The 5,206-nt window shown below is 37.0% G+C and overlaps 1 non-coding gene across 1 annotated transcript; it reads right to left on the reverse strand.

The window, feature by feature from the left end:
• Nucleotides 1–4,852: 4,852 nt before the first annotated feature.
• LOC122737437 lies at nucleotides 4,853–4,959 on the reverse strand. Its single transcript, XR_006354272.1, has one exon. It is a non-coding gene; the product is annotated as a U6 spliceosomal RNA (small nuclear RNA).
• Nucleotides 4,960–5,206: the final 247 nt, after the last annotated feature.

Here is a 5,206-nt window from a genome sequence, read left to right on the forward strand (position 1 = left end):
AGAACTGAGTCAACTTTATGAGAATACAACTCATTTTCCAATTGATATGAGGTCAAGAATATGAACAAGCTATCTCTAGTTATATGAAAAAAAGACTAATATGGCTAAAATAACAGAAAAGGAAAATGATGAATGTTGGAGGGGATGGGAGAAATTGGGGCACTAATGCACTGCTGGTAGAATTGTGAAATTACCCAGCTATTCTGGAGAGCAATTTGGAACTATGCCCAAAGGACTATAAAATTTTTCATACCTTTATTTATTTATTTATTTGGTGAGGCAATTGGGGTTAAGTGACTTGCCCAAAGTCACACAGCTAGTAAGTATTTAGTGTCTGAGGTCGGATTTGAACTCAGGTCCTCCTGACTCCAGGGCCAGTACTCTATCCACTGTGCCACCTAGCTGCCCCCTATTTTTAAAAAAAAATTTATTTTTGGTGACTTCATACCTTTTGACCAAGCAATACCACTACTAGTTCTGTGTCCCAAAGAGATCAAAGAAAAAGGAAAAGGACCTATATTTACAAAAATATTTATAGAAGTTCTTTTTATGGTAGCAAAGAATTGGAAATTGAGAGAATGCCTCTCAGTTGGGGAATGGCTAAACAAGTTGTGGTATATGATTGTGATATAATATTATTTTGTTTTAAGAAATGATGAGTAGAATGGTTTCAGAAAAAACTGTGAAGACTTACATGAACTGAAGCTAAGTGAAGTGAGAAGAACCAGGAGAACTTTCACATAGTTACAGCAATATGGTAATGGCGATCAACTGTGAATGAATTAGCTATTTTCAGCAATATAATAATCCAAGACAATTGCAAAGGAATTATGATGAAAATGCTCTATCCATCTCTAGAGAAGAAACTGATGGAGTCTGAATGCAGATCAAAGCATACATTTTATTTTCTTTATAATTCTTTTTTGTCTGAATTTTTGTTTGCAAAATGGCTAATATGGAAATGTTTTGCATGATTGTACATGACTACACATATAAAATTTCTTGCCTTCTTAGTGCTCAAATAATAATTAATTCTTTTCAGTGAGGAGATATAAAATTTGTCCTAGGTATTGCCTTGGCTGCATCCCATTAATTTTGGTATGTTGTCTTATTGTTATGATTCTCTTTAATGAAATTGATTGTTTCTATGATTAGTTCTTTGACCTTATTCTTTAGGATTAGATTATTTAGTTTCTAACTAATTTTTAATCTATATTTCCATGGCTGTTTATTGAATGCAATTTTTATTGTATTATGATTTGAACATGATGCATTTAATGATTCTGCTTTTCTGAATTTGGTTGTGAGGTTTTTAATGTCCTGATACATGGTCAATTTTTGTGTAGGTGCTAAATGTGGCTGAGAAAAAAAGCATATTCCTTTCTATTCCCATTCAGTTTTCTCCAGAGGTGTATCATATCTAATTTTTCTAAAACTTGATTCATCTTAACTGCTTTCTCTTTTTTTAGTTATATTTATCTAATTCTGAGAAAAGAAAGTTGAGGTCTCGTTCTAGTTTAGTTTTACTGTCTATTTCCTCCTATAACTCATTTAACTTTTCCTTTAAGAATTTGGATACTATAAAATTTGGTGAATACATGTTTAGTATTAATTTTTTTTTCGGGGCAATGTGGATTAAGTGACTTACCCAGAGTCACACAGCTAGTAAGTATTAAGTGTCTAAGGCCGGATTTGAACTCAGGTCCTCCTGAATCCAGGGCTGGTGCTTTATCCACTGTGCCCCCTAGCAGCCCCATTAGTATTAATATTACTTCATTGTCTGTGGTACCTTTTAGCAATATATAGTTTCCTCATTTATCTCTTTTAATTAAATCTATTTTTGTTTTGTCTGAGATCATAATTGCTACCCTTGCTTTTTTTTTGTTTGTTTTTTACTTCACCTAAAGCATAATAGATTCTGCTCCAGGCCCTGACCTTTATTCTGTGCATCTCTCTTTGCTTCAAGTGTTTCTTGTAAACAACATATTTTAGGATTCTGGTTTTTTTAATACATTTTGCTTTCAACTTTCATTTCATGGGTGAGTTCATTCCATTCACATTCACAGTTATGATTACTACCTGTGTATTTCTCTCCATTCCTCTCTCTCTCTCTCTCTCTCCCCCCCAACCTTTTACCTTTGCCCTTCTTACCAGTGTTTTCCTTCTGACCACCACTTCCTCCAATCCATCTATCATTCTATCAGACCCCATTCCTTCTCTTGTCACCCTCTCCCTCTACTTCCCTGTAGGGTAAGATAGAATTATATACTCGACTGAGTGTTATCTTCTCTTTCAGCCAATTCCAATGAGAGTAAGGTTCAGGTATTTCTTACTAATCCTGCTGCCCTCTTCCTCTTCACCGTAAAAGCTCTTTTGTGTCTCTTTTATGTGAGATGATTTACCCCATCCTACCTCTTCTCTCCCCCTTTATTCAACACCCCCCCCCCCATTTCTGTCAGATTTCTATACCCAACTGAATGTTTAAATATATTCTTTCTTTTTTGAACCAATTCCTTTGAGAATGAGGTTCAAGCATTGCCTGTCACCTCCCCTTGACCTGGAAGCTCTGGAATTTAGCTATAATATTGCTGGAAATTTTCATTTTGGGAACTGTTTCTGGAGGTGATTGGTGGATTCTTCATTTTCTATTTTACCCTCTGGACCTAAGATATCAGGGCAGTTTTTTTTTTATAATTTCTTTAAATTATGTCTAGGATCTTTTGTTTTTTATCATGGCTTTCAGGTAGTCCAATAAAACTTGAATGATCTCTCCTGTATCAGTTGATTTTCTGATGAGATATTTCACTTTTTTTCCTATTTTTTCATTTTTTTGAATTTTGTTTCATTGTTTCTTGATGCCTCATCTTTCACTTGACCAATTTCAAATTTTTAAGGAATTATTTTCTTCAGTGAGCTTTTATAAATCTTTTTTCCCCCATTTGGCCTATTCACTTTTTAAAGGAGTTTGGATCTTCAGTGAATTTTTGTGCCTCTTTTACCATTAAGTTGATTCTGCTTTTTAAGTTTTTACTTTCTTCCATATATTTTTGTGCCTCTTTTACCAACCTGTTAGTTCTCTTTTCATAATTTTCTTGCATCACTCATTTCTTTTCCCAATTTTCCTGATACCACTGTTATCTTTTTCATTAACTGTTCTAGGAATTCTTGTTGGCTTTGGGTCCAGTTAGTATTTTGAGGTTGTAGCTGTTTTGATGTTGTTTTCTTCTGAGTTTGTGTCTTACACTTCCCTGATACCATAGTAGAATTTTATGGTGAAGTTGTTTTTGTTGTTGTTGTTGTTTGCTCATTTTTCTAGCCTGTCTTTTGACTTTGAACTCTAAGTTAAAGTTGGGCTCTGCTAACCTGGGATGTTGGGAGGTACTGTTCCAAGCCTCAGGCTTTTTCATACTGCTGTTTTCAGAACTAGGTTTAGGGTTCTTCAAGTTTTCGGTATTTCCAACATGATGTTATCCTGGGAGAGGTGTGGTCATTGCTCTCTGGTCTATGTTCTGGTATTTGCCCAGGAAAAGACCCTGCTTTCCTGCACCCACAAGTACTAATGGTCTCCTTGGCTTTGGAACTGTGACCAGGTCTCCTGCTCCCCTGAAGCTTCAAATACTAGCACCAGCACTGCTCTTGGTCCTGGAACTGTGACCAGTTCTCCTGTTCTCCTACAACCACAAGCACTAGTATTCCTCTCCACCCTGGAACTCTGACCTAGAACTGCTTATGGGCAAGAAAGTTGCCAATCAGTGCCAGTTGCACCCAGTGCCAACAAAGAGTCCCCTGCAATCTCTGACCAGTTGTATGACCCCTTTAGCATTTCTGGGTTGAGAACTCCCAAAGAACTGCTACTGCTACTCACCCTTCAAGACCTACTGCTGCTGATGCCTCTCCATGTATGTGCTTTGGACAGGGCACCATCCCCTTACCCCCATCTCAGGGTCACAGACCTCTCCTGCTAACATCCTAACTTCTCTAAGACTGGAAAAATCTCTCACCCAGATCTTTTGTTGGCTTTGCCACTCCAAAATTTGATTTGAGACATCATTTTACAGTTGTTTGGAGGGGAATATTGGGAGTATTTGTCTGGGTGGCTGCCTTTCCTCTTCCATCTTCCATAACAATTCCTTGGAACCATTCTTATGCTTTATATTTTTTCATCATTTACATTTGATTTTTTGGTGGTTCTTTCTGTTTACATGATTGTAGTCTTTGTGTATATTGTTTTCTTGGCTCTGTTTACTCTGCATCATTTCATATAGATCTTTACATACTTCTCTATATTTTTCATCTTCATCATTTATTACAGCACTTTTTCACCACTACATGGTCCTCTAAAATAAGTGTCATTATAAGAATTCTTCTCTATGTATTTTGAATAATTATTATAATTAATCTGGACTTAGTTTACCCTCTTTGTGGGAAGTTGGGTAGGATAGGGAGACAATGGATCTGACCCATCAGTTTCTTGGTATAGGGGGATTCCCTCTACAAATATAGAGGGTAACTTAAGGTCTATAACACTTATACCACGATCTATTTTTGAATGTTTAAATTTTTCCATACAATTTTGACATCTGGCCTTAAATAGGTTGTCCCCTTCCTTAGTAGCAGGGCTCCTGATTGTTTTGAGTTCCCCTTATTGAAGCCCCCTATCATTTCTACCAGACTTTTGTTGTTGTTGTTGTTTTTTTTGTTTTTGTTTTTGTTTTTAGTGAGGCAATTGGGGTTAAGTGACTTGCCCAGGGTCACACAGCTAGTAAGTGTTAAGTGTCTGAGGCTGGATTTGAACTCAGGTACTCCTGACTCCAGGGCCAGTGCTCTATCCACTGCGCCACTTAGCTGCCCAAAAAATATGGAACGCTTCACGAATTTGCTTGTCATCCTTGTGCAGGGGCCATGCTAATCTTCTCTGTATCGTTCCAATTTTAGTATATGTGCTGCTGAAGCGAGCACTCTACCAGACTTTTATTTCTAGGTAACAGCCTTATGCCTCTCCAGTCTTACTCCTCCTCTGTTCTTTCCTTCCACTTCACCATCTGGAACCTTTATTCAACTGTTAACAAATTCCCATTACTCTTAGATCTATCTCTCATACTCTTTCCATCTTCTGGCATTCATGGGAATCCAGCTTGAAGGAACACAAGGAGGTGAATCATGGCTGATGATTCAGCAAAAGAGGCTGAAAAGGAACACTAAGCCT

This window comes from Dromiciops gliroides, chromosome 1 (genome assembly GCF_019393635.1).
Source record: "Dromiciops gliroides isolate mDroGli1 chromosome 1, mDroGli1.pri, whole genome shotgun sequence".
In the NCBI taxonomy this organism is placed as follows: domain Eukaryota; kingdom Metazoa; phylum Chordata; class Mammalia; order Microbiotheria; family Microbiotheriidae; genus Dromiciops; species Dromiciops gliroides.